The sequence below is a fragment of the Dromiciops gliroides genome, chromosome 1, assembly GCF_019393635.1.
Source record: "Dromiciops gliroides isolate mDroGli1 chromosome 1, mDroGli1.pri, whole genome shotgun sequence".
Taxonomy (NCBI): Eukaryota; Metazoa; Chordata; class Mammalia; order Microbiotheria; family Microbiotheriidae; genus Dromiciops; species Dromiciops gliroides.
In genome coordinates this window covers 621,124,019-621,150,529 of record NC_057861.1, presented here as the reverse complement: position 1 = coordinate 621,150,529, position 26,511 = coordinate 621,124,019, and the positions used below count along the sequence as shown (strand labels likewise).

The window sequence follows — 26,511 nt, the reverse complement described above, 5'->3', positions numbered from 1 at the left end:
CTTCACTCTTCATAGTTCAGTGTTGTGGCATCAATGAAGATGTGGTATCACTGAAGATGTGGCATACACTGAAGGGAAAGCATCTTTCTTTCTAGGTATGTATGTTCTTTTTCCCTCAGACTAAGCTCCTTGAGGGGAGGGACAGTATACAGTATATTCTTCCTATCCATCTACCTATCCTGAATCTTTCCAGCAGCAGAAGTGGTACACCCACTGACTTAAATTCTGGTAATTTAGTAAACATTTATTTATTTATTTATTTCTGGCAGGGCAATGTGGGTTAAGTGACTTGCTCAAAGTCACACAGCTAGTAAGGGTCAAATGTCTGAGGCCAGATCTGAACTCAGGTCCTCCTGAATCCAGGGCTGGTGCTTTATCCACTGAGACACCTAGCTGCCCCCAATTTAGTAAACATTTATTAAGTGCCTACTATGTATAAGACCCTCCTGGGGATACAAAGACAAATGCAACACAGCTCCTGGCCTCCTCATTACCTTCTGGTCACCATCTACCCTTCTCATGCCCAAAAGAGGATGAGACAATGAGAGCAATGGAGTAGGGAGGGGAGATGGGTTTGATAAAACAAACTATTTGCAATGATAGTCCTTGAGGGAAGGGGATTGAATTAGGTGTTGGGTATTGAGAGTGCTCAAGAAATATCAATAAAAGGGACAACTAGTGGCAACAGTGGATAGGAGCACTGGCCTTTGAGTTAGGAGGACCTGTGTTCAAATACAGCCTCAGACACTAGTTATGTACTCTGACAAGGTCACTTAATTCCATTGCCTCAGAAAACAAACAAAAACAGAAATATCAATAAAATGGGAGTCACAATACTATATTTTACATTAGTGATACCCAGGGGCAGCTAGGTGGCATGGTGAATAAAGCACCTACCCTGGATTCAGGAAGACATGAGTTCAAATCTGGCCTCAGACACTGGACACTTACTAGCTGTGTGACCTAGGCAAGTCACTTAAAACCCTGATTGCCCGTGCAAATATATAGAATAAAGAGTAGTATAACCCAAAGTATGAGAAAGTCCTTTTATTGCCCTAGTCCCTTAGTGAAAGAGGGCTGCTCCTTCACTTAATATCACGAGGGATATTTAACATCATGCCCTAAGACCAAAAGATCAAGGCTCTGCCAAACTGGAGAAAGAGGGAAAACACCAAGTGCCCCTCTGAGTCTCATAAAATCCAAACTCGAATCCTCCAGGAGCATTTTAATTAGTAGGACCCAGGTAGTAATCCTGGGGGTGCCATTAGCAACCAGAAAAAAAACTCAGATCATTGAATACGAGTTGGAAAGACCCTTAGGATCATCTAGTTCAACTCCCTCATTTTACGAGAGGACCAGATAATTGTCTAAGGTCACAAGTATCAGAGCAGGATTTGAACCCCAAGCTCTCAGACTCCAAGACTCCAAGATCAGGATTTGGATCTGATTCTTCTATTACACTGATGACTCTTGATTGCTTCTATACACAAAGTTTGTTGTGTTTCTGAATTCGTTTGTACTCAAGTTTGGGTGACTGAATCAATCTACCCTGAGCATGAGATCTACTTTATTCTTGGGGTGTGGGCTGCAAGCTCTTGGAAATGCAAGGTCTGCCTGGCTGGGGCTTGTTGTGCTGACATCTCCTTTGTTAGCTCTCCTGAGCACTCAGCCATACACAGCTTCCCCCACTACACCAGGCAGGAATGGGCCTCTTTCTTCCTCCTCCCTCCCCACTGCCACTCAAACAGACTCCCAGGCCCTGGAGGGGTGACAAGTGCTTCCCAGTTGATAAAAGCATTTCCCTCTGGAGCAGATGTCAGTGGAGTTTCCAGGAGAGTCACTCTCTCAATGCATCGAGTTTGGATTGGATTGGGGATTTCAGGGCATAAACTTCAGGACCCAGCGAGCTTTGAGTTTAAGCAAAGGGTGCCAGGGGTTTTGCTTTCTGCCGATATGCCTGGAGCATCTATGTCCCGAGTGTGAATCTGCCACTGCAAAGTAGGCCTGTGATTATAGAATGTTTAGAGCCTGAGGAGCAGTTTTGTGAAAAATAATCTCCAGATTACAGAAGAGGATACTTCTACATGAGAACTAGGAAAGACTTGAAGGCATCGGGGCCAAATGTGATATAGTGCAAATAGGGCACTGGGTTTGGGAGTCAGAAGACCCGGTTCTCAATCTTGACAGTCACTGTTTGACCCTGATTAAATAAATTAACTCGCTTTTTCTGGGCCAGTATTCCCCATTTGTAAAATGAGAGAGTAAGATCCTGATGACCTTTAAGGTGTCTCCCCCAGCCCTGACATCATGTTCTAAATGTCCTTCCCCACTTCACCGTCCGTCCTATATTCTAAGAGCCCTTCATAACTCTGACATCTGTGCATGTCCTAACGGTCCCTTCCAGCTGAGCCAATCAAAGGTTAATCAGCAAGCAATTAAGAAAGCAATTGCTGAGAGCCTACTACGGGTGCTCGGCGGCGAAGGGGACACAGATAAAAAAGTGAGACAGGCCCTATCCTAGAGGAGCTTACACACTGCCGTCCCGAACCCGCCCGGACAAGGACACTCGTGCTCTAAGTCCCCAGCCAGTGGGGGCGGGGTGGGGGGTGGGGCAGAACGAGAGACAGGAGAGGAGTTGGAGGGGGTCCGTGCCTATCCTCTAGGCCTAGCTGGGCGGAGCCTCATTGGCGTAGTACGCCCCCGCCCCTTCAGGGTCCCGCTTCCCGGCCTCACACTTGTCTTGGCCGGGATAGGGAGAGGGGAATGTGGGGGGGAGGAGGAGTGGGAACTCTGGGGAACGGGGGACTCGGCTCCTGCAAGGTCAAGGTCTCTGGCGGAGCCTCACGCTGAGTCATGGGCCAGCTGGGTGGAGGCCCGGGGAATGATTGGGAGGCGGGGTGGGGGGACGGACGGGCCGAGCGCTAGCCTCCCTCCCCTTCGGTCCCCCCCCCCCGCCATCCGGGCCTCCTACGTAGGGAGGAGCGGGGCGCACGCGCAGCCGCGACCCAGGGGGACGCCCCGCCCTATCCGCCCTCACCGCCCCCCCTCCTCCTCCCTCTGGCCCTACGGGGAGACTGGCTCATTAATATTCATGAGGCGCTGAACCGCGGCCAAGCGTGGGGGAAGGGGTGGGACGTCTCATTACCGGTAGCCGGGGGAGGGGGGAGCTGTATGGGGGGGGGGGTGAGGAGGAGTCTGGGAACAGCTGCGGTCCTCTCTTCCCCGGAGATCCCTCCAGGGCGGAGGAGGGGAGTCCAGAGCTCCGGGTCTCAGAGGGGGAGCTCCCTGTTTCCGCCTCAGGGAGGGAGTTTCCACTTGGTCACGTCTCAAAAATGTCCGCCCCCCCATCCTCCACTCCCCAAGGTGGTCTCCTCCCTCGAGGCCCGGGCGGATGGGAGGGGTTGTCCAGAGGGAGGGCGGGGCAGCCCAAGGGTGGGGGGCGGAGCAGGAGAGGTGCCAGGCGGCGTCTCCCGTCCTCCTGGGGTGTGGTCCAGGTTGGGCCAGCCCCGGCACTCCAGGGCGGGATTGGGACCCTTCAGCCTCCCACTCAGTGGTGGGGGCGGTTGCAGTTTTGGTCTAGCTTTTGAGCCGGGGAAGTCTCTTGGGAGAGTGTGGTGGGGTTTCTGTGAATTGGGGTTTAAATTCTGGGCATACCCCACCCCCAGCTGTGGCTGGGGACACGTACTAGGCTTGGGCGATCTTCGCTGTTCGGGAATGAACAGGGCAAGAGGGCAGCTAACTTTCCCAACGAGGAAAGGAGACGGGAGCTTTTCCCCAGCCATAAGAGTTTACATTAATAGAGCGATTTTAGATGTACACTATGCTTTCCTTAGAACAACCCCTGTGAGAAAGGTCAGCTATTCGTCTTCATTTTAGACGAGCCAGTCCTCTGAGGTTAAATGATTTGCCCATGGGCTTACACAGCTGTTAAAAAGTGTGGGAAGAAGACTAGGCCGAACCCAAGTCTTCAGATTCCCAAGTCCAATGCCCCCAGTGAACCACTACACAACCATACTTTATCCTCGTGGTGGAATGGGGAAAGGAGCCTCTGTACTAAACCACCCAACACGAGATCTTTGAAATCCCCTGAGGATAAGTTTCCTCTGATCAGGTGAGCTTGGGAAAGAGGGTGGAGACCCAGTAAGTGAAGCAGGCTGGCATTGCCAAGCAGAGCCAGTGCTTTCTGGGCACACCCAAGCCCTGGGACCCATTCTATTGGCAGGGTGGAGCTGGGTCATAAATGCTCGCCCCGAGCATTTCTCGGCTCTGACCTGGAGTCCTTGCTGGTATAATGTGTAAGGAGCAGCCAGGACTGAGGACTGCTTCCCAGAATAAACACCACGCCCATTCTACAACTCCCAGCACTGAATATGGCAAGGACTCAGGGACACACACACTCACACACACACACACAGAAAATGCTTCAAGGACTGGCTGGCCACAGACACATAGGACACACACAAATACAAGTGGCCAGCCTGTACAAGGTTAATAAGTCACCCTGATCTCATTTTCCCCAATTACTCTTTCTTTTGGGCATGAGCTCAGAGCAGGGAGAAGAACTATTTATTACAGGTTTTGATCTATGTTTGTCCCACATTCATTTACTGTGTGTTCTCTACAAGCTACTCTGTGTCGGGGATGACTTCCCGACTTACAATTTATCAGTTATTATATTGTCTCCTCTTACTCACTGTTGTTCTTATGTGTGGAAGTCTCATTTCCTAAACCATTATAGGGGAAATAGACTTCAGCTGGGAGTCTGGAAACTGAGATTTCAGTTATGGTTCTGCCACCAACTATCTGCAAAATAGTGGGGTCCAGAAGGGGAAAATCACATTACAAGATCTCCAAAGCTGCTCCTAGTTCAGGGGTGTGTGTGTGTGTGTGTGTGTGTGTGTGTGTGTGTGTGTGTGTGTGTGTGTGTGTGTGTGTGTGTGTGTTTACTCTTCTTTTTTATTGTAAACTCCTTGAAGTTAGGAACTTTATTTCCTAATCCTATATCCCTAACCATGAGAAGCATAAGGCTGATCACATAGAAAGCACATGATCTTGATGTGATATGATTTGACCACAAGTAGACAAGGTCCAGGTAACAAATGTTCTCCAGGCAGTATTCCCTACAGGTATAATTCTCTCTTTTATTGGGCATTTACTTTGACCAGCCCTATAGGGAGAGGGGGTGGAAGGGATACACGTACACAGATAAGTGGAAAAGGTCATTTAAAGAGGGAGAGAATACTAATAAGTAGGAAGATTAGGAAAATGTTGATGGAGGTGGTGGCACTTGAACTGAACCTTGAAATAATAATTATGATGATGATAGCTAGTATATTAATATATAGCACTTTAAGATTTGCAAAGTACTTTACAAATCTGATTTCATTTTATTCTCACCAGAACCTTGGGAGATAGGTGCTATTATATTCCCCCATTTTACAAATTGTTTCCTATTTACAAAAACTGAGGCCGAGGTTAATTGACTAGCCCAAGGTCACACAGCAAGCCAATTAACAAAAAAAAAAAAAAAAGGAGGCATAAGGGCACAGCTTTAAGATAACAATATAGGGGCAGCTAGGTGGCACAGTGGATAGAGCACCGGCCCTGGAATCAGGAGTACCTGAGTTCAAATCCGGCCTCAGACACTTAACACTTACTAGCTGTGTGACCCTGGGCAAGTCACTTAACCCCAATTGCCTCACTAAAAAAAAAAAGCAAGAATAACAATATAATTAACATTTCTATAGTACCTGTTATGTGTCAGCCACTGTGCTAAGTGCTTTACCAATATTATTTAATTGGGGGGGCAGCTAGGATGGAGCACCGGGCCTCGGAGTCAGGATAGACCTGAGTTCAATCTGCCTCAGACACTTAACACTTACTAGCTGTGTGACCCTGGGCAAGGTCACTTAACCCCAATTGCCTTCACTTTAAAAAAAAATTATTTCATTTGATCCTCACTACAAACCCTAGGAGGTAGGCTATTATTTCTACTTGAAGAAACTGATGGCAAACAGGTGAAGTGTGAACTTACCCCCCCCCCCATATTGGAACTCAGGTATTCCTGACTCTGGCCCAGTGCTCTATCCCCTAGGCCACCTACACAAGGTGGGAAGATGGAACAAAGAGCAATTCATTTTGACTGGGAATGTAGAGTATTGAAGAAGGAAGTACCATGAAATAAGGTTGTGTAAGTCAAGTTGGAGCCAGATTATTGATGGCTAGAAGTTTGTATTTTATCCTAGATGCATAGGGAGGCACTGGTGCTTCTTGAGCAAGAGAGTGACACAGGCAAGAATTGTCCATAATATTTTGGCATCTGTGTGGAGGATGGATAGGGAGAGGGAAAGAGACTGGAAAAAGGGAGACCAATAAGGAGTCTTATAATAGGTCTGGGTCAGAGGTGATGAGGCCCAGAATGGGAATAAATGGAGGAAAAGGAGATGGATAGAAGGGCGCTAGAGATAGGACTGGTGGGATTTGGCATCTGAATAGGGTGTGTTTGTTGTTGGTTATCCTTCATTCTTTTTTTTGGGGGGGGGGCGGAGCAATGAGGGTTAAGTGACTTGCCCAGGGTCACACAGAGAGTAAATGTCAAGTGTCTGATGTCAAATTTGAACTCAGGTCCTCCTGAATCCAGGGCCAGTGCTTTATCCACTGAGCCAACTAGCTGCCCCTGTCCTTCATTCTTGAAGAGGACTATGACATGGGTGATGTCATGACTTGCAGTGAATTAGATTAATGTGAGGGAGGGCTGTGCAAGGTCGCCAACCTCATTCTCTCCTCCAGAACCATCTGGGTCCAGTGGCAAGATATATATCAGGAAGAATGGAGATGGCCCTGGATGGTTTTGTTTTGTTTTGTAGTGTAGGCAATTGGGGTTAAGTGACTTGCCAGGGTCACACAGCTAGTAAGTGTCAAGTGTCTGAGGCCAGATTTGAACTCAGGTACTCCTGACTCCAGGGCTGGTGCTCTATCCCCCTCACCACCTAGCTGCCCCAGCCCCGGATGTTTTTTTGGTTTTTTTGGCAATGGGGGTTAAGTGACTTGCCCATGGTCACACAGCTAGTAAGTGTCAAGTGTCTGAGGCCAGATTTGAACTCAGGTACTCCTGAATCCAGGGTCGGTGCTTTAACCACTGCGACATCTAGCTGCCCCAGCCCCGGAATGTTTTAAGGGCAATTGGATTTAGTGACTTGGCCAGGGTCACACAGCTAGCTAGTGTCTGAGGTGGAATTTGAACTCAGGTCCTCTTGACTTCAGGGACAGCTGACAAAAGAGAAGGTGGAGCTAGGGAAGATGATTGGTATCTTCTGATTGGAGGCAGTTTCACAGGCTGTCTAGAGATTGAAGCAGGAACCTTTTAACCAGAAATGAGAACATTCTAGTCTGATCAGGTGGGATCTATGTAGAAGAGAGAGAGAGAGAATAACAAGCTGCTTCCTTAATGTCCCTTGCAGTAAAAGTGGCTACTATGTGTAAGATGCTGTCCTTTGGGGGACAAAAAAAATTAGTCAGTCCCTGCCCAATGTAAATAAAACAGGTAAGTATCAAAACAAGAATGTTCCCATCTAGCAGTTTGGGCAAAAGGCATTCAGGAGAGAGGAGGAAACAAGACTGAAAGGAGGAATGGTTCTTGAGGTGGGCACTGAAGATTATGCCACCTTGATCCAACAAGGAAAGAGGGCGCTGCCTCCAGATTCCCAGTGGCAGCAGTTTAATTCTTCTGAACAAAAGTGAAGCCTAGAGCATGGTGGGAGGGAATAAGGCACATTCTAATTGCTAGGATCCAATTTCAGTGTTTAGCAATGTGGTGGTAGAAGGCAATGCCGTAGACTTGGAAGTTGAAGAGCCTGCATTTGACTCTGGCTTTTAGGAACTTGCTGTGTGATCACAGGCTAGTCATCCTTCCTCCATTTCTTCTGTTTTTCCATTTCAGATGCCAAATCTTGTTGATAACAGCTCTTGAGTCTGTTCCCTTCTCTTCATCCACACTGCCACCACTCTGATTTAGGTCCTTATGACTTCTCACCTAGACTATTACAATGTTCTCCTTGCCTCAGATCTTTCCCTTTTCTAATCCATCCTCCTGACAAGCTGCCAAAGGTACAAGTCTGACTGACCATTCACTCTCTTGCTTAGTAAACCAGTAGCTCTCCATTACCTCTAGAATCAGATACAAATTCCCCTGTTAGGTATTTAAAACTCTTCAGGGCAGCTAGATGGCGCAGTGGATAGAGCACCGGCCTTGGATTCAGGAGTACCTGAGTTTAAATCCGGCCTCAGACACTTAACACTTACTAGCTGTGTGACCCTGGGCAAGTCACTTAACCCAAATTGCCCCACAAAAAAAACAAAAAACAAACAAACAAAAAAAACTCTTCACAACCTGGTCTACATTTCCAGTCTCATTACATATCACTCCCCTTCACATACAATATGGTCCAGCCCAACTGGCCTTCTTTCTGTTTCTTACATATTATATCCTCTTTGGATCCTCTTAGAAATCCTACATTTTAAGCATTTTGGGTATTATTATCCTTGCTTTAGAGATGAGAAACCAATACATCACATTTTTAAAAATACCTATCATGGTTCTTTTTCCCAAAGAAATCATGGAAAGGGGAAAGGGACCCACAGTGTACAAAAATATTTATAGCTGCTCTTTATGTGGTGGCAAGGAATTGGAAGTTGAAGGGGATTGCCCATCAATTGGGGAATGGCTGGACAAGTTGTGGTTATAGGAATACAATGGAATACTATTGTGCTGTAAGAAATGAAGAAGCAAGGAGGAGTTCAGAGAAACCTGGAGGGTCTTGCGTGGGCTGATGATGAGTGAGATGAGCAGAACCAGGAGAACATTTGTACACAGTATCATCAACATTGAGTGTTGATCTTCTGTGATGGACTATATTTCTTCTCACAATTCAAGGGTACAGAAGAGTTCCAGGAACTCATGACAGAAGAGGATCTCCAAATCAAGGAAAAAAAAAAGAACTGTGGAGTATAGATGCTGAATGAACCATACAATTTCTTTTGTTTTTGGTGCTGTTGTTTTTTCTATTTTGAGGTTTTTCATCATTGCTCTGATTTTTCTCTTATAACATGACTAATGCAGAAATAGGATTAATGTTATTATGTGTATATATATATAACCTATATCAGATTACCTGCTGTCTGGGGGAGGGGGGAGAGAGGGGAGGGAGGGAGAAAAATCTGAAATTGGAAAGCTTGTATAGACAAAAATTGAGAACTATCTTTACATTTAATGGGAAAAAAATAAATAAAAATGAAAAAATATATATAGGTTGGCAATAAGAAAAAAATAAATAAAAATACCTATCACGGGGAAGCTAGGTGTCACAGTGGATAGAGCACTGGTCCTGGATTCAGGAGGACCTGAGTTCAAATTTGACCGCAGATACTTGACACTTCCTAGTTGTGTGACCCTGGGCAAGTCACTTAACCCCAATTGCCTCACCCAAATAAATAAATGAATGAATAAATAAGTAAACAAATAAATAAATACCTATCATGTGCTAGGTCCTACAGATATACATGGCCTATAGACATACATAAAGGTCTGTACATCATTTTTGTAATATACTTCTTTCCTCCCCTCTGCTTCTACCTTCTCTCAAAGCAAAGCTCAAATTCCACCTCCTACAAGGCCTTTCCTGAGACCTCCATGTACCAGAGCCTCCCCTAGAAATGACCTTGGATCTATTTTGTACATATTGTAGGTACATGTGCTGATGCCGTTCAGTCGTGTCCAACTCTTTGTGACCCCACTTGGCATTTTCTTGACAAAGATGCTATAGTGGTTTGCCATTTCCTTCTCCAGCTCATTTTACAGATGAGGAACTGAGGTAAACAGGGTTAAATGACTTGCCCAGGGTCACACAGGTATTAGGTGTCTGAGGCCAAATTGGAACTCAAGATGATGAGTCTTTTGGGTTCCAAGCTCAGTGGTCTATCCACTACGCCATCTAGCTGCCCTTGTCGGTATATACAGTATCTCTCAAATAGAGCATAAACCCATTGAGGACAGGACTGTCATTTTTGTCTTCATTTTTCCAGCATTTAGTACAGTGCCTGATATATTGTAGCTACTAAATAAATGCTCCATTGATTCTCATGTCTAAAATGGTGGATCATCATAATACCCAATGGACTGCCATTGCAAGGCTGCTAGGAAGAGCCAATGAGATAAAGCATGCGAATTGCTTTGTAAACCTAAAAGGGTTATGTAACTGTCAGCTCTCATTATTAATGTTATTATGAAGGAACATAGCCTTTCCCCTGCCGTGGAGCAGAGCAAGCTCCAAGAGTGGGCAGTGTTGGGGCACAGGAAGTGCAGGTTCAGCTAAGGATTTGGAACCTCCTGTTGCTGGCAAAGCTATTGGAGCCCAGCCCTAGCAAGGTTCTAAGTCCTCCCTCTGCTCTGAGCTTTCCCAGATGCCAAAGAGAAATCCTGCTGGCAGCACACATAGTGGCTCACAGTTATGGAGACAGCAGGCATCCTGACTATGGACATGGAGATGTGGGAGGCAGTAAGACAGATCCTAGATCACCAAACATACATTGGATCTGGAAAGGGACTTAGAAATCAGGTAGTCCTACGCCCTCTTTAAATGAATAAGGAAACTAAGGCCTAAGAGTATTGCTTAAAATCATAGAGGCATGTCAATGACAGAACTAAAACTAGTTCTCTCCAAATTCTAATCATTTTTATTAATCTATTTATTTATTTGTCTACCTATTTATTTATTTTTGCGGGGCAATAAGGGTTAAGTGACTTGCCCAGGGTCACACAGCTAGTAAGTGTCAAGTGTCTGTGGTCAAATTTGAACTCAGGTCCTCTTGAATCCAGGGCCAGTGCTTTATCCACTAAGCCACCTAGCTGCCCCCAGATTCTAATATTTTTTACCTTATGCTTCATGGAACCACTTGCCTGTTACTTGATTTACACATAGGAATCACACATACAACTGAGCATAGTCATTCACAATAATTCCTTTTAATTTGGAAAAAAGCTAAAAATTTTTTTTAATTTTTTAATTGCTATTTTTTTACATCACAATAGTTATTCCAAGTATCCCTCCCTTTCCCTCTTCCAGAGAGCCATCTCATATGACAAATAGTATTTTTAGAGAAAAAAAATCAGCAAATTGATCAATAGTCTGAAAAAGTCTGAAAACATAGGGACTGTATAAACTTGTGGACCTCCCATCTCTATGAAGAGGTAGGTTGGGGGAGGGGTTATCTCCTCATTGCTCTTCATTTGAGTCTTGTTTGATCTTTATGATTTTGTTACATTTATTTTTTATTTTGTTAATGTGTAGTTCTTTCCATTCACATTGTTAGAGTTACTGTGTATGTTGTTTTCTTGGCTCTACTTACTTTATTCTGCATCAGTTCATATATAGCTTTCCTTGCTTCTCTGTATCGTACGTCACTTCTTCCAGCACAGTAATATTGCATTACATTCATGTATCACAATTTGTTTAGCCATTCTCCAATTGATAGACATCTACTTTGTTTCCAATACTTAGCTATCACACAGAAAAAATGCTGCTATAGATCAAAGCTTCTTAAACTTTTTTTTTTTTTGGTGAGGCATTTGGGGTTAAGTGACTTGCCTAGGGTCACACAGCTAGTAAGTGTTAAGTGTCTGGGGCCGGATTTGAACTCAGGACCTCCTGACTCCAGGGCCCGGGCTCTATCCACTGTGCCATCTAGCTGCCCCCAAAGCTTCTTAAACTCTTTAAACTCTATCCCTCTCCATATGGGATGTAGCAACTGCATGTGGGGGTCATGAAAAATTTGGCAACAGTAAAAGGTTATGCATACCTATTTTATATACCTATATACCCAGGATTGCATAAAAATTTATCCAGTGAAAAGGGGTCATGACTGGAAAATGTTTAAGAAGCCCTGCTATAGATAATTTGGGGTATATGGAAACCCCTTTCCCTTTATTAATGGTGTCCTTGGGGTTATAAGCCTGGTACTGGAGTTTCTGCTTCAAAGGGCATGGACATTTTGGTTTCTTTATTTACATAATTCCAAATTGCTTTCCAAAATGGTTGTACCATTTCACAGCTCCATCAACAATGTATTAGTATGCCCACAGTGATTCCTTTTATAGGCAATCCATTTTCCCACCCTTAGCCTTAGCTTTCTCATCTCCAAAAATAGGAACAATATTTGCACCACCTACCTAATACAATGGAAGGATTGCATATTATAAGCCACAGAACACTATATAAAGGTGAGTTGACAATTATTAAGCCTTATTGCAATGCCTCATTGTATTGTGGAAGTGCTTCTAGACTCTGAAGACTGTCAACAGAACACAAGATCTGAAAGGGCCTACCATGATGTAGGACTGACCAACCTACCTTAATTCAGAGAGGCTTGGAACACAGGAAGGTTGGATACCAGGCCTAAGACTATTTACTAAATGCTATAATCGGTGTTGATGAGGAGAGGAGCTACAATCAAGGAAACCCCAGTTCTTTTGATGACTGAAGTGCTAAGAAAAGTTGATATTTGTAAAAAGCATATAGCACTTGACACAATCTTATTCTACCCTTCTTTAAATGTAATACAGGACACTTTATAATTGACTTTTGGAGGTGTTTAGGGAACTACTGGAGCTCATTGAATATAGTTTGAGGGAGATATATATGGTTACTTTGGCAGCTGAGTGGGGGTTGGAGTGGAGAGAGACTTGAGGCAGGAATACCAATTAGATAGATTGCAATAGATAACAGGTGACAGAGGGTCTGAACTAGGGTGGTAGCAGTGTGAGTGGAGTGAAGGGAATGTACAGGAGACATATTGTGAAGGTAGAAGTATCAAGATTTGGCAAGGATTGGTTATGTGGAGTGAAAGCAAAGAGTCAAGGATGAAACCACAATTTCAAGCCCAGGTGACAGGGAGGATGGTGATACCCTTGGTAGTTATAGGGATGTTTGGAAGTAAGTAGGTTCTGGGGGAAACAGCGAGTCCTGTTTTGGACATGTTGAGTTTGAGACGCATTTGCCATTCTGTTCCAGATGTCCCAGAGGAAGTTGTAGATTCGTAACTATACCTCAGTAGAGAAACTAGAGCTGGATATATAACTCTGAGAATCATTTATACAGAGATAATGGAACCTTTGAGAGCTAATGACATCATCAAATGATAGAGTATAGAGAGGAAAGACAAGGCCCAGGATACAGCCTTAGGGAATGGATACCCAGGGTTGGTAGGTGTGAAGTGAATGACTAGCAAAGGAGAGACAGAAGCAAGTTAGACACAAGTAGAAGAATGTGGAGAACATCAGTGTCAGGAAAACCCAGAGAAGTCTGATTCTCTAGGAGAAACAGTTGGTTTAGAAGAGGTTTTAGAGAGGTTAAGAACTATGAGGATTGAGAAAAGACCATTAGATTTGGCAATTATGAGATCATTGGACAAATGAGGAAATGAGCCCAGAGAGGTGAAGGGAATCACACGGATAGTAAGTGTCAGAGTTAGGAGTCAACACCCATTTATCCCCTAGCTCCAAGTCCAATGTTCTTTCCACCTCAGACAGAACCTTTCCTAATAATAAATTTCTGGTCAGTTTCTTATTTTGTTATAAGTACACTTCATTGTCCACAACTTGTATGTCCCTGAAGAAGGTTACAAATTTAACTACTGTGTGACAAACCCTATTTAAATGCATAGGGGTGGGTGGGTGATTCCTATTCAAAGAAGTCCATGAAGTACCTTTTTGTAAACTGCATCTCCCCACCCCCCTCGACAATTATTCTCTGTTAACTCTAGATTTTCACCTGTTATGATTACTTGAGTGGGGGAGGGGAAGATTCACCTTCATTTTGATTCCCTGACAATTATTAAATGCTCACTTCCTGCTGGGGGAAAAATTATTCCTATCAGGACTACTTTTTTATTCTCACTCCTCAGGGTTCCAAAATGTGACCACTAGCCTACCTTGAGCTGCCCAAAGTGCTCTTTAGTCTACCTGCTGAGGAAAGCAGCACTGGGCAGGTTGGAAGACTGGCTGATTTCCAATTGGGTTAAGATGCTGGCTCTGTCATTTACTACCCATGTTACCTTAGGTAAATCTCTCCACCTCTGTAGGTCTCAGCTTCCCTTTGAAATGAAGAATTTGACTAGATACTTTAAAAGTCCTTCAGTTCTAAATCTATGATCTTTGGATCTATTTCTGACCATTTCTTCATTGTAAGCCTTGCCTACTCCCAGTGTAAATGTGGGCTGATTGGGGGAAAAAAGTTAATTATTTTAACACAACCATCTCCTGCTTGTCTACAATAGTAAAAAGTGTGTGTGTGTGTGTGTGTGTGTGTGTGTGTGTGTGAGAGAGAGAGAGAGAGAGAGAGAGAGAGAGAGAGAGAGAGAGAGAGAGAGAGAGAAACCTGTGAGGAGATGCAGATAAACCCATTCACCTTTGTCTTTCCAACATACTATGATTCTGAGAGAATGACATTGGATTTGTAGATTCACTGGATTTGGGATTCATTCCCTTGTAGCCCTGTGACCTTGGGCAACTCAATTTATCAATTTGAGCCTCAATTTGCTTAGCTGGAAAATGGGGACAATACTTGTACTACTCTTTTCACTTCATTTACTTGATCAAAGTATATCAGTGTTGTGGGGGGAATTTTCCCACTATTAACCCTCATAAAGAATAATCTTGGAGAATGGTCTGAGTCCTAGTGAAGTGATCTAGCCATTGTCACATAGTGATTTGAGTGTAAGAGGTAGAATTCCAACCTAGGTCTTCCTGATTCAGAGTCAAGCACACTGTTATATACTATTCTCTATTTCTCCTTTAAAGTTTATAGCACTTGCGATTTCTAGGCAATCTCTTATCCAGATACTCAACTGGTCTAACCTCACTTGGCTTCTAAGACATAGTATGGGCAACAGTGGAGCAAAGTGCTATAAAACTTATGTTAATTAATTCTCTTAAGGTAGGCTATACCTTCTTTTATTTTTTTTCCAGGCAATGGGGGTTAAGTGACTTGCCCAGGGTCACACAGCTATTAAGTGTCAAGTGTCTGAGGCTGGATTTGAGCTCAGGTCCTCCTGAATCCAGGGCTGGTGCTCTATCCACTGCACCACCTAGCTGCCCCTAGGCTATATCTTCTTAAAAAGCAGTATGGGGGCAGCTAGGTGGTGCAGTGGATAGAGCACCGGCCCTGGATTCAGGAGGACCTGAGTTCAAATATGACCTCAGACCCAACTGCCTCACCAAAAAAAAAAAAAGGCAGTATGATTTGTTATGCTAATATTAAAGCACATTGTATTTTCCTGAGCCCAGGGCTGGGGAATATGGGAGAGAGGGAGAAGTAATTGAAAGGGGGGACAGCTAGATGGTGTAGTGGATAGAGCACCAGCCCTGGAGTCAGGAGGACCTGAGTTCAAATCCAGCCTCAGACACTTAACACTTACTGGCTGTGTGACCCTGGGCAAGTCACTTAACCCCAACTGCCTCACGAAAAAGGGGGGGGGGGCCTAAAACTACAGATAATGAACAAAGTAGATAATGAACATGAGGATGCCTAGGAGTTGACTGGAATGGGAGTCCAGGCAAAACCTATTTAGAAAGATTAATATGCTACCTAAAGTAAAAACATATAACCAAGATAAATAGAAATGATTTTTGGAAATCGTTTTAAATTGGAGGGATCAGAACCAAGGCTCCCTCTATTGGCTCAGATAATGGAAAGTTGGCTAATTTCTCTTGAAGTCAGTCACTTCATCTGCTGGCTCCCTTCTGAGGAAGCATGGTCCTCAGTTCTTATGTGGCTCCTGGTAGACTCCAGACTTAAAATACATAATGGAGAAGTATGCAAAGGCCAGAACCAAAGAAGAGAACCCCAAAAACAGACAGCAGGTTACAGCCTTAAAGCTGAGGGGGACATTTGATCTGGGACTACAGTTCAAATGGACCCTCAAATTTCATAAAGAATTATCAGTATGGTTCAAATATGGGTCAGGAACATTTGAATAGTTATGTCATATTTAACACCAATAGCAACATTGCACAAAAGATTTTCCTTCAGTAATTAGTGCATTTGCATGAATGGGGGAAAAAAGGCCAGAAAAGCCTCTGCTAAATGCATATGACACACATAATATGATTTCATGGGTGTAGGAGTTTTGTGGAAACTCCCCTCCACCTATTCAGATCAGCAACTGGTCTGTATAATTTATAGTCTTAGAGAGCTTCCTGGGGCACAAAGAGGTCAGGTGAGGTGCCCATGGTCACACAGCTAAAAGGGGTCAGAGGCTGGACTTGAACCCAGGTCTTTCTGCCAGCATGGTTAGCCCTTTAGCCAATACACCAAGCTGTTATACATGTATATACAAATGTATACAATATTTAAAATGAGGGACATAAAAGCTATATATCATATAGGTATTTGTATGCACAGAAAGATGTATATACACATATATTGAGATGATGTCTCCGGTTTTTTTCTGGTGCCTTACTTTGTCTTAATGTATTTTCTTTTACTATAAGTGTTACCGCTAGGATCTTTAAAAGCTGGAAGTGGCCCAGGTCTCTCTGGTCCTTGGATTCCCGTCTGCTCCCCTCCCCCCATCACCTCCTCCTCTGGGCACCACCTCCTTCAGTGCACTCGGCCGGGCTGTTTTCTCTTGGGGCCGAGACTGTCAAGACTCCAACTTTGGGAACATCTGGCCTTTTGCTCTTCGCTACCCTAGAGGCACACAGAAGGTTTCCTGTCCTGATAAGATTATGGAAAATTAAAGCTCACAGGAATTCCTTTCAGACTAGACTCGAGACAAGGAAACTGAGGCCTGGAGGAAGCAGGGAGGTAACTGGCCAAGGTCAGAACCCGAGGCGCCGAAGAAGCCCCAATTTAAGACGGCTGGATCTGGCTCCTCATTGGAAGGAGTAAACAGCTTTTGCCTCCTTTTTTCCAGACACAGTTAAACCCCAAGGAAAACAGTATGATGGAAGCTGCAGTATCCCAACTAGACCTTCTCCCCTCCCCCTATCACCCAGTTGGGGAACCGCCCCCACAGTGCTCTTCCCCCGACCCGGTCCCATCAGATCTCCCATCCTAGACAGCTCAGCCACCGCCACCACCACACTCAATTCTATCTAAGCGGCTGCTGCAAACCTCCAGTCTCCCCCGCCTGCTGCCTGCCTCCTCCCTCCCTCCCACTGTCTTTTCCTCCCCTCTCTGGTCCGCTCTGGGGCTTTTCTTCCCAGTCTTTTCAGATGTTCCCTCCCCACCCTGGCCCCCACCAGGCCTCTTAGGAGCTCCTTCCCTCCTAGATCACCCTATACCCCTTCAGCTCTCACCCACCCCCATCCTCTCTTTCCCACCCTCCCCAGCTTCCCCCGAAGCTCTTAGCTCCTCCGAACTCCCCCCCAACCCCCATCTGGGCTGCGGACCCCCACCTCCGCGCCCTCCAGCACCCGGGTTTCCCTGAGGGCGGGGGCGGTGCTCCGGTCCCCACCCCCTCTCCTCTTCTCCGGGCAGTACCCGCCTCTTGCCTGTGTCCTAGCGCTGCCCTCCGGCCGGGGGCGGGGCTCCGGGCGGGGGGGTTGAGGGGAGGGACCTGGGAAGAAGTGGGGGGGGGGGGGCATGCGCTGAGCTGCCCGGGGCGGGCTCTGCCGGGTCTAGGAGGATGGGGCTGAAACTGATCAGAGCTGGTCCATTTCAGACAGCTCTGCGGGGTTGTGATAAATAAGGGGGGCGCGGGGGGGGGGTGTAGAAAAGCCCACTCCCCTTCCTCTCTACCACCTCCCCCTACCTCAAACAGGCAGGCGCCTCCAATTCACACAAACCCTTTCCCCTTAACGACGCGCTCCTCCAAGCCGGGAAGGGGGAGTAAAGACCCCAGCACCATCAGCACCACCAGCCTCAGCCCCAGCGCACAGTCGCCCCCGCTTCCCTCATTCCCAACCTCCAAGCTCGGCGGCGGACGTCTTTCCTGGCCACCTCAGCCCTAGCTGCCGGGGCCACTGGCCCGGGGAAGGGTTTGCAAAGAGGACGCCCCCCCCCCCCCGCGCCTGCCTGCCTCCCTCCCTGTGTGTCTCTCTCTCCTTCCCTCCTCCCTCCTCCTCTGTCTCTCCCTCCCTTCTTTCCTCCTCCTCCTCCCCTCCGTCCCTCCTCCCCTCTCTCTGTCTCTCTCCTTCCCTTCTTCCCTCCGTCCCTCCCTCCCTCCCTCCCCTCCCCAAGACATCCCCTCACGACCGGGCGGCTGCCACCTTTCCCCAGCCCGAGCTGCAGATGTGGCGGAGCGGCGGGGCGCCGGGCGGCCGTGCCAGGGGAGCCAGCAGAGCCTTCTGAGCCCCGCGGCCGCCTTGCCCCCCGAGCCGCCATCCTCTCCCCCCTCCCCCTTCCCCAGCTCCCCTCCCCGACCGCAGGAGCCCGCAGCCCAGAGAGAGAGGACCCAAACCCGGCTCGCCGCCGCCTCGCGGGGTCCCTCCAGCTAGAGGTAAGACACTTTATCGGGCCGGGAGAGGCTGGGTGGGGGGCGGGCGGGAATCGGTCCTCTTTCGTGCTGCCACCTCCCCCCCCACACCCCTTTCCAAATCGAGACCCAGTGCACCCCTGGAGTCAGAGCCTGGGCGCTCAAGGCTTTTTTGGACTGTCGGGCTGAGGGCCCACGGGGCTGGCCGGGGACGGGAGGCTGCAGTCCTGGAGGGTCGCCTCTCCTCCCCCTCCCCCTCTCGCCGCTCCTCACCTCGGGCTATTGTGAACCCTCACCGAGGCCCCTTCACTTGCCGGAGCCGCTGCAAACTTCAGCGGGGAAGTTCAGCGCCTCCCCCCCCCTTGCCCCACGCCGTGTTCGGGGGACGGAGGGAGGGGACACGTTTTGGGGAAGAAGGGGGTGGTGGGGCAGGATCGCAGGAGGGGACTTGGAGAACGGTCAAGAAGTTGGCTGGACCTAACCAGCCCCCCCTCCCCAGGGCAGTGAATGAACTGCTTTTCCAGGATGGGTTTTTAAGGGTTCTTCCTTTTCCTTGGAAAAAAAATCTTAATCCCCCTGTCTTCCTCCCCTCCTATTCTTCTCTCCTATCCACGCTTCCAGTACCAGCCAGATACCAGGCTCTGTACCTTGCCTTTCCTTCCCAAGACTCAGACAAGCAGGCCCCGGGGGACCATCAGGATCCTCCGGGTGGCCAGCTGAGAGGGGCCCAGGGGAGGGGGGAAATGGGGAAGCGCTTTCTGAAAGGATTAGAGATGGAGTAAAATCCTGCAGCCCCCTTCAGTGAAGAAAGCCAGAAAGGGAAAGGAGGTGGGGGTAGCTGTACCAGGCACTTGTTCAACCATTGAGATTTCGTCTCTTTCTCTCCTACTAGGCCAGGTAGGGATGGGAGCTCTCCTCGGGTCTGTCAGGGCTGGGGCCCTGGGGCACCCTTTTCTTCCCCAACACAACCCTGAGAGCCAGTAAGGGGACAGGAAGAGGAGGAGAAAAGAGATTGGCTGGTCCTTGGATTGCCTTTACCTGGAAATCAGTGGGTATGGGAGCCAAAAAGAGGCTGGCTGGTCAGGGCTGGGGGAGAGGGGATGATGAAGTGTGGCAGGTGCATACAGAGTGAAGGGAGGTACCTTTTCTGTTTCCTTACTTAGTCCAGGTAGGATCGAGGTAGGGATGGGGCTGAAATTTGGCTGGCACCTTGAGTCCCTGGCTGGTTGCCCTTCCGGAACCAGGGAGTCCCCAAGGCTGATTTGGAGCTCAGAACATTAATTAGCAGGGCAGTGCTTTCTAAAAGCGACTGGCTATGCCTCTTTGTGTCTGTGTAAGAGAGTGTGTGCCCTTGTGCCTGTGCTGGGCCACTCTCTGGTGACATTTGGAGATGATGCTGGAAAGCACCTGGGCCCTCTGCCACTCTGGACCCCATAGCTGATACAGTCCAGATTAACCTGGCTCTGGCCCCAAACCCGAAGAATCAAGAAGACAGGCAAGACTGAAGAAGAGTTTGACAATAAATCTAATTCAGCCAGGCTCTCAGAGAGAGGCTGGAGGGGTTGGTTCCCCCCCCAGCTGTTATGCAAACTGGGTGGCTGGCCTGAGGTTCTCTGTGTATGTCTGACTAAATGGGGAGGAAAAGAAGGAATGTCATAGGATTTAGAGCTGGAAGAAGCCTTAGAGAATGAGTGGAACCTCCCGATTCCCCCCCCCCCATTTTACAGATGAAAGGTGGTAAGTGACTTGTCCAAGGTCACACAGCTTAGTAGTGGCAAAGCCTGAACAAGAACCATGCCTCCTGATTTGATTTTCAGAACATCCCATGTTCCTTTTTTTTTTTTAAATACTGACATTCAGAGGAGTGGCTAAAGCTTAGGGTGATGTTGGCAGTCACAGAATCAGCTGGGAGAGACCTTAGAAATCCTCTAGGCCAACCCCATCATTTCACAGAGAGGGAAAACTTTGACCAAGAGAGGTGAATGGACTGACCCAGGGTCTACCCAGCCCTTTACTCCCCTCTTCCCCAGCCCGTTTTGAGGATTCTTCTGGGCTTCCCATCCAAGACTGACCACAGCTGTTCAAACCCAGATTACAGCAGGAACCACAGGCCCAGAAACCAAGCAAACACCCTCCCCCTAGTGACCTCCATGCCACTCTCCCTTCCCCCTGCCTCTCCTCCCCAGTCTGGGCCCCAACCCCTCTGCTGAGTGACCTGACCTGCCTGCTGCCCTCAGCAACCCCTTTGCTGGAGGATGGGGTTAGGGGAGGAGCTGCACCTGGTTGAGGGGCCAGTGGTTTCCCTGCTCTCCAGTCCAGTCTGTAGGGTCCCCTCTGGGTCCTTGAGCTCCTCCTTCCCAGGGCCTGAATCAGAGCCCAGCTTTACCCCGCCTGCCTCTATCCCAGACAGTTTTTCACCCCTTAGAGCCTAGCCAGGTTGGGGAGTTCAGGCTGCCATCTGGACTCTGAGGCTCCAAGGGCCTCATGGAGCTGGGCTTTGACCTACCATGGGACATTCTGGAATCCTGGTGGCCCTCAGATCCAGATCAGTGAAAGCAAGCTATACTCCCCTCCTCTATCTCCCAAAGCTGCTGTTAGTGGTGACCCTCTGACACCAGCCCCCTCTATCCCTCCCTTCCCTTCCTTGCTGTCTCTGACCTTTGACCTTCAGCTTTAAATCCCTCCAGCTGGGGCTCCTTAGCCCCTGAGTGAACCTGGCCAAATCCCCCTGGTGAGGCCTCTCCCAGCTCCCTCCCTGGCTTCTCCGTCTCCCTCCTCAGAGAGAGGGACACCTGCCAGCCCCTCCTACTCTGATTGAGGGGGAAGGGGAGGGAAGAAGAGAGGAGAGGAAAGGAAAGGAAAGGATAAGCGAGGAGGCTGCCAGGGAAGCCAGACAGTGAGTCACCCCACTTCCAGGCATCAGTCCCCCACAGCTTCAGGAGCTTTGGCTTTAGGGACTAAGTCATTTAGGGGAGAGGGCTTATGGGGAAGATGTGGTTATGAAAGAAAAGGAGGATATTGTCAGTTTATATCCCCAGTCCTCAATTAGCTCGAGGCTGGGGCTGAATTCACAGAGAATCCAAAAGCCTCATTTGAATTCCTCCCTGTCCGGCACTCATCTCTTTATTTTAAAAGATAGAGCTGCAAATCAATAGACTTGATTCCCCTTTCCTCTCTTTGCTCACCCTCTTCTTTGGGATTGTAAGGGGGAGTGTCTTCTCTCTCTTCCCCACCCCGCAGACTCAGAGAGAAATTGAGCGCTCTCAGGAAGACTGTATTTTCCTGACTGTTTTTCCAAAGTCCTAAATTTCCCCAAGGAAATGGGGGCAGAACTTGGGATAGGCAATCACAAGGCATACAAAACCCGGGGGAGGGTAGATAAGCTGTAGCAGGGCCTATGTTGGGAGCTGCCTGAAGGTTAGTAGGGCTAAAGAGTTTGGAGGGGTCTGTTCCCTGGGATGAGATTCCCTAAGGGTGTGCCGGGTCATTAGAGGAGCTCTCCCCCAAGGTCCCTGGCCCTCTAATCTGGCATCTTTCCCAGCAGGATAAGCAGGTGGTCTGGGGCCTCCTCCCCTCATGGGGCAGAGATCCAGGCAGCAAGGGGGGTGGGTGGTGGGGAAGAGAGGAGAGAGAGGAGGGTGAGAACTCTGCCCTTCTTTGCATTACTCTCTGTGTACACACACACTGGAAGGAATGTCCCTTCTTTCTGTCTCTTCCAGCAACGAGGCTATATAGTTCAGTTGCTTCTCTGGAAAGAGCACCAGACTGGAGGAGACCTGAGTTCAAGTCCCAGCTTGAGATAAAGACTATAATTGGAGAGAATACTTGCATTCTTGCCTCAGTGGTGGTTGGAGGGAGGGGGGGTAGGAGCGGGTGGAAGGGCTTAAGCCCTTCATAAAATGTAAGGCACTCTAGAAATCCGAGCTACTATCATCCTTTACCTATAATGCCCCAGTTTGGGGGTAGAGAGAAGAGGCAAGAGTGAGCAGGACATGTCTCTGGGCAGAGGGTTTGGACTCTGGGGAAGGAATACTTGACAGAAGCCTGAGTTAGGAGGCAAGCTTCTGGGTCATTCTGTCCTTTATTATGTACCGGCAGCTCTGCCTGAGTTCTTCCTCCATAAGTCAGTCCTGTGCTTCCTGACCATTGCTGCCTGGTAAATAGAGTTCTAGCTTTTCCTCTTCCATAGTCATTTGGTTAGAAACCAACTCCTGTTGTTAATTCTACAATGATTCTATTCCTCTGCAATATCTTTCATTTGTCCCTTCCTCTAGATTCCAATTGCCACCACCCATGGATAGGCCCTCATTAGTTCCTGACTGGACTATTGCAATAACCTCTTAATAGGTCTCCAGCCTCTACTTTCTTATCCCTTTCTAATCTATCCCCTATCCAGACGCCAGATGAATTCAATTCAATTCAATCAACATCTATTAAGCACCTACTGCGGTCAAATCACTTGTGCTGGGGTAGATGAGGCTGGGTCCCTATGCTCATAAGGCATTTATAGTCTAGTTGGGGTGGGGGGGGGTAACACATAGACAGATAATTTGCTATACTTCCCATGATATTACATCTCCTGTTTCCTGGCCTCTTCATAGACTGTCTATCTGACATGGTCCCTAGAAGTGTGTCACTGGATAGAGGGCTGGACTTGAGGTCAGCAATACCTGAGTTCAAATTTAAACTCAGACACTTCGTAGGCAAATAATCTGGACAAGTGACTGCCTGCCTCAGTTTCTTCTGTAAAATGAGGATAATAATAGTACCTCCCTTCCAGGATTGTCCTGAGGATAAAATAAGATGCTATTTATTTATTTTTTAGTTTTAATTTAATTTAATTCTATTATTTATGTTTTTAATGAGATGCTATTTATAAAGTGCTTTGCAAACCTTAAGGCAATATATATAGAGAGATGTTAGCTATTATTCATGGAGCTTATAGTCTGCTAGGCACATAGAAAAGAAAAAAAATAATTATGATTCACATTATACATGATAAATCCACGAAAGTAAAATGCACAGTGCTACATATAAGCTGAAGGGGAAATCCTTATGGGGGAATCTGAAGGAGGTTGCATTGTAGTTGGGCTTTAAAGGATGGGTAGGTAAAGAAGGAGGACCCTGGGAGCTAGGAAGCATCTTGTAAGTAAGCAAATACTTAGCAGTAGGGGAGAGCTGAAAATGTGGGCTATGCATGGGGGTGAGAGAGTCATCCAGTTTGTTTGGAACATGGAGTGCATGGAGTGACACAGAGTGCTATTAAGGCTATCACCTTAGGTAGGGGTGGTCTCATAAGGGGGACCTCAAATGCCAGGATAAGGAGTTTGAAATTTTTGGGGGGGGTGAGGCAATTGGGTTAAGTGACTTGCCCAGGGTCACACAGCTAGTAAGTGTCAGTGTCTGAAGTCAAATTTGAACTCAGGTCCTCCTGACTTCAGGGCCAGTGCTCAATCCATGGCGCCACCCTAGCTGCTCAGGAGTTTGAATTTTACCTAGTAGTCAGTTGAGGAGCTTTTGAAGAGTTTTGAGAAGAGGAATGACAAGGTCAGATCAATGAGTAAGGAGAACAGTCTAAGAGTGGTATGGGGAAATCGTAAAGGTGTTTCTCATGTATAGCTCTGATCATGCATCTCCACTCAAATCCTCCTCCATCCTCCATTTCATTACAAAGGAAAGTTGTTATTCCTTCACCTGCTATTCAAGGCCTTCTACAGTCTGTAGGCATTCTACTTTTCTAGTTTTATCTCACACTAACCCCGCCCCACTCCCTTCATGTACTCCAGCTCACTGAACAACTTACTGGCTCCTGTGTAGACCTTTCACTTTCCAGACTATCCCTTTCCATGAACCCAGCACAAACCCCATTCTCTTCAAGAAGTTTCTTTTATTCCCTCCAGTTGTTGCTGTCCTTTCCTTCTTGGATCTCAAATCCCTTTGCTTATCCATTTAGCATATCTAATAGTTAACCTGTGGATGCATCATGTCCTCCTGGTAGTTTGTAAGCATCATGAAGGTAGGCAGTATGTTTATCTAAAACTTGTATGTCCCCCAGTGCCTAATGCAGTCTCAGATAGGTCCTTTTTTTTTTTTTTTTAAGTGAGGCAATTGGGGTTAAGTGATTTGCCCAGGATCACACAGCTAGTAAGTGTTAAGTGTCTGAGGCCGGATTTGAACTCAGGTACTCCTGACTCCAGGGCCGGTGCTCTATCCACTGTGCCACCTAGCTGCCCTCTCAGATAGGTCCTTAATAAATATTTTTGACCTCAGTAAAATCATAAAGCTTTAAGGTGCCTCAGAGGTCATCCAGTCTTTTCCCAGTGGGATGTTTATACCTGTTGTCTCTCCAATTAGATGTCAGCTCCTTGAGGACATGGATAGCTTTTTTTTTCTTTGCATCCTCATCACATAATAAGTGCTTAATTAATACTTGTTCTTTAGGGGTTTATTTAAAAATCTTAATAGCATTTTATTTTTTTCCAGTTACATGTAAAGATAGTTTTCAACATTCATTTTTTGGGGGGGATGGGACAATGAGGGTAAGTGACTTGCCCAGGGTCACACAGGTAGTAAGCATCAGGTGTCTGAGGTTAGATTTGAACTCAGGTCCTCCTGAATCCAGGGTCAGTATTGTATCCACTGTTTCACCTTGCTGCCCCTCAACATTCATTTTTATAAAATTTTGAGTTCCAACTTTTTCTCCCTCCCTTCCCTCCCCCATCCCCAAGAAAGCAAACAATCTGATATAGGTTATATGTGCATAATCAAATTAAACATATTTCCACATTAGTCATATTATGAGAGAAGAGTAGAACAAAAGGGGAAAAAAGCACAAGAAAGGAGAAGCAAAAAAAGTGCAAATAGTGTGCTTCAATCTACATTCAGACTCCATAATTCATTTTCTGAATGTGGAGAGCATTTTCCATCATGAGTCCTTCAGAACTGTCTTAGAGCATTGTATTGCTAAGAAGAGCTAAGCCTATCACAGCTGATCATCACACAATGTTGCTGTTACTGTGTACAGTGTTCTTCTGGTTCTGCTCACTTCACTCAGCATCTCTTTGGTTATTTTGAATCACATATTCCCTGCCCTTTGAATCTGAGGGAAAAGGCATAAAGAGGGGGAAAAAAAAAAACCTCTTGGTGGGAACACTTGTCATGAAGGGAGTTTTTTAGCCTAAGGTCTGTAGTTAAACTGCATGTGGCCATAGCCTTTTTTTTTTTTTTTTTGGTGGGTCAATGAGGGTTAAGTGACTTGCCCAGGGTCACACAGCTAGTAAGTGTCAAGTGTCTGAGGCCAGATTTGAACTCAGATTCTCCTGAATCCAGGGCCGGTTCTTTATCACCTAGCTGCCCCCCAGCCGTAGCCTTTTGAGGAAACAGGACAAAGATTATTATCCTGTCTTTTTGACAGATGGGGAAACTGAGGCCCATGGAGGTGTGTGAGGCCAAACAGTTAGTAGTAGAAAAGGAACCCATGTCTGCTGAATACCAGCCCAGAATTCTTTCCACAGCATTTCTCATCAGGCAGTGAAGGGGGTTGAAGGGAGTAATGGTGTCTGGATTGTGTCATCCTCTCTGAAGGAGAGACCCAAATCCCTTAATAGGTCACTGAGGGGTTTTGTTCTTCACCTTCCTTCCCAGAAACTTCTGCCTGCCCCACCCTGATTGAGTGTTTTTAGGGACTAAGAAGGAGAAGAAATAAAGGTAATAGGGAGACAGTTGAGTCCCAGAGTAAGCAGGCCCTTTTACTAGCCACGTCTCCCCAAGACACCCAGTGACAGGAAAGAGGCTGAGTGGAGAGGCTAAAAAACCGAGAAAGTTGAATAATAAATTCTTAAAACAGTCAAACAAAATGCTTTATCTCTATCTATACTTGCGATGGGCTCTTTGATCCTCACAACAGGCCCCTAGGGGAAGCAGGGTAGCAGCTATTATGCTGACTTTACAGTTTTGGGTTGTGTGTTGTTTTTTTAACCAAAGGAAAGAAAAGTTGAATGACTTGTTCAAAATCACACAGGCAGATAGGAGCAGAACTGG

General features: G+C 46.9%; 2 protein-coding genes across 2 annotated transcripts in view; one reads left to right on the top strand and one right to left on the bottom strand.

Moving 5' to 3' along the window:
* Window positions 1–18,825, bottom strand: part of TFAP4 (transcription factor AP-4) — a 69,654-nt gene extending 50,829 nt beyond the window's left edge. The window contains exon 1 of the mRNA XM_043974983.1: window positions 18,745–18,825. The gene's annotated coding sequence lies outside the window, so the exon portion shown is untranslated. The remainder of the gene's footprint in view (window positions 1–18,744) is intronic.
* Window positions 18,252–26,511, top strand: part of GLIS2 (GLIS family zinc finger 2) — a 47,467-nt gene continuing 39,207 nt past the window's right edge. The window contains exon 1 of the mRNA XM_043974980.1: window positions 18,252–18,495. The gene's annotated coding sequence lies outside the window, so the exon portion shown is untranslated. The remainder of the gene's footprint in view (window positions 18,496–26,511) is intronic.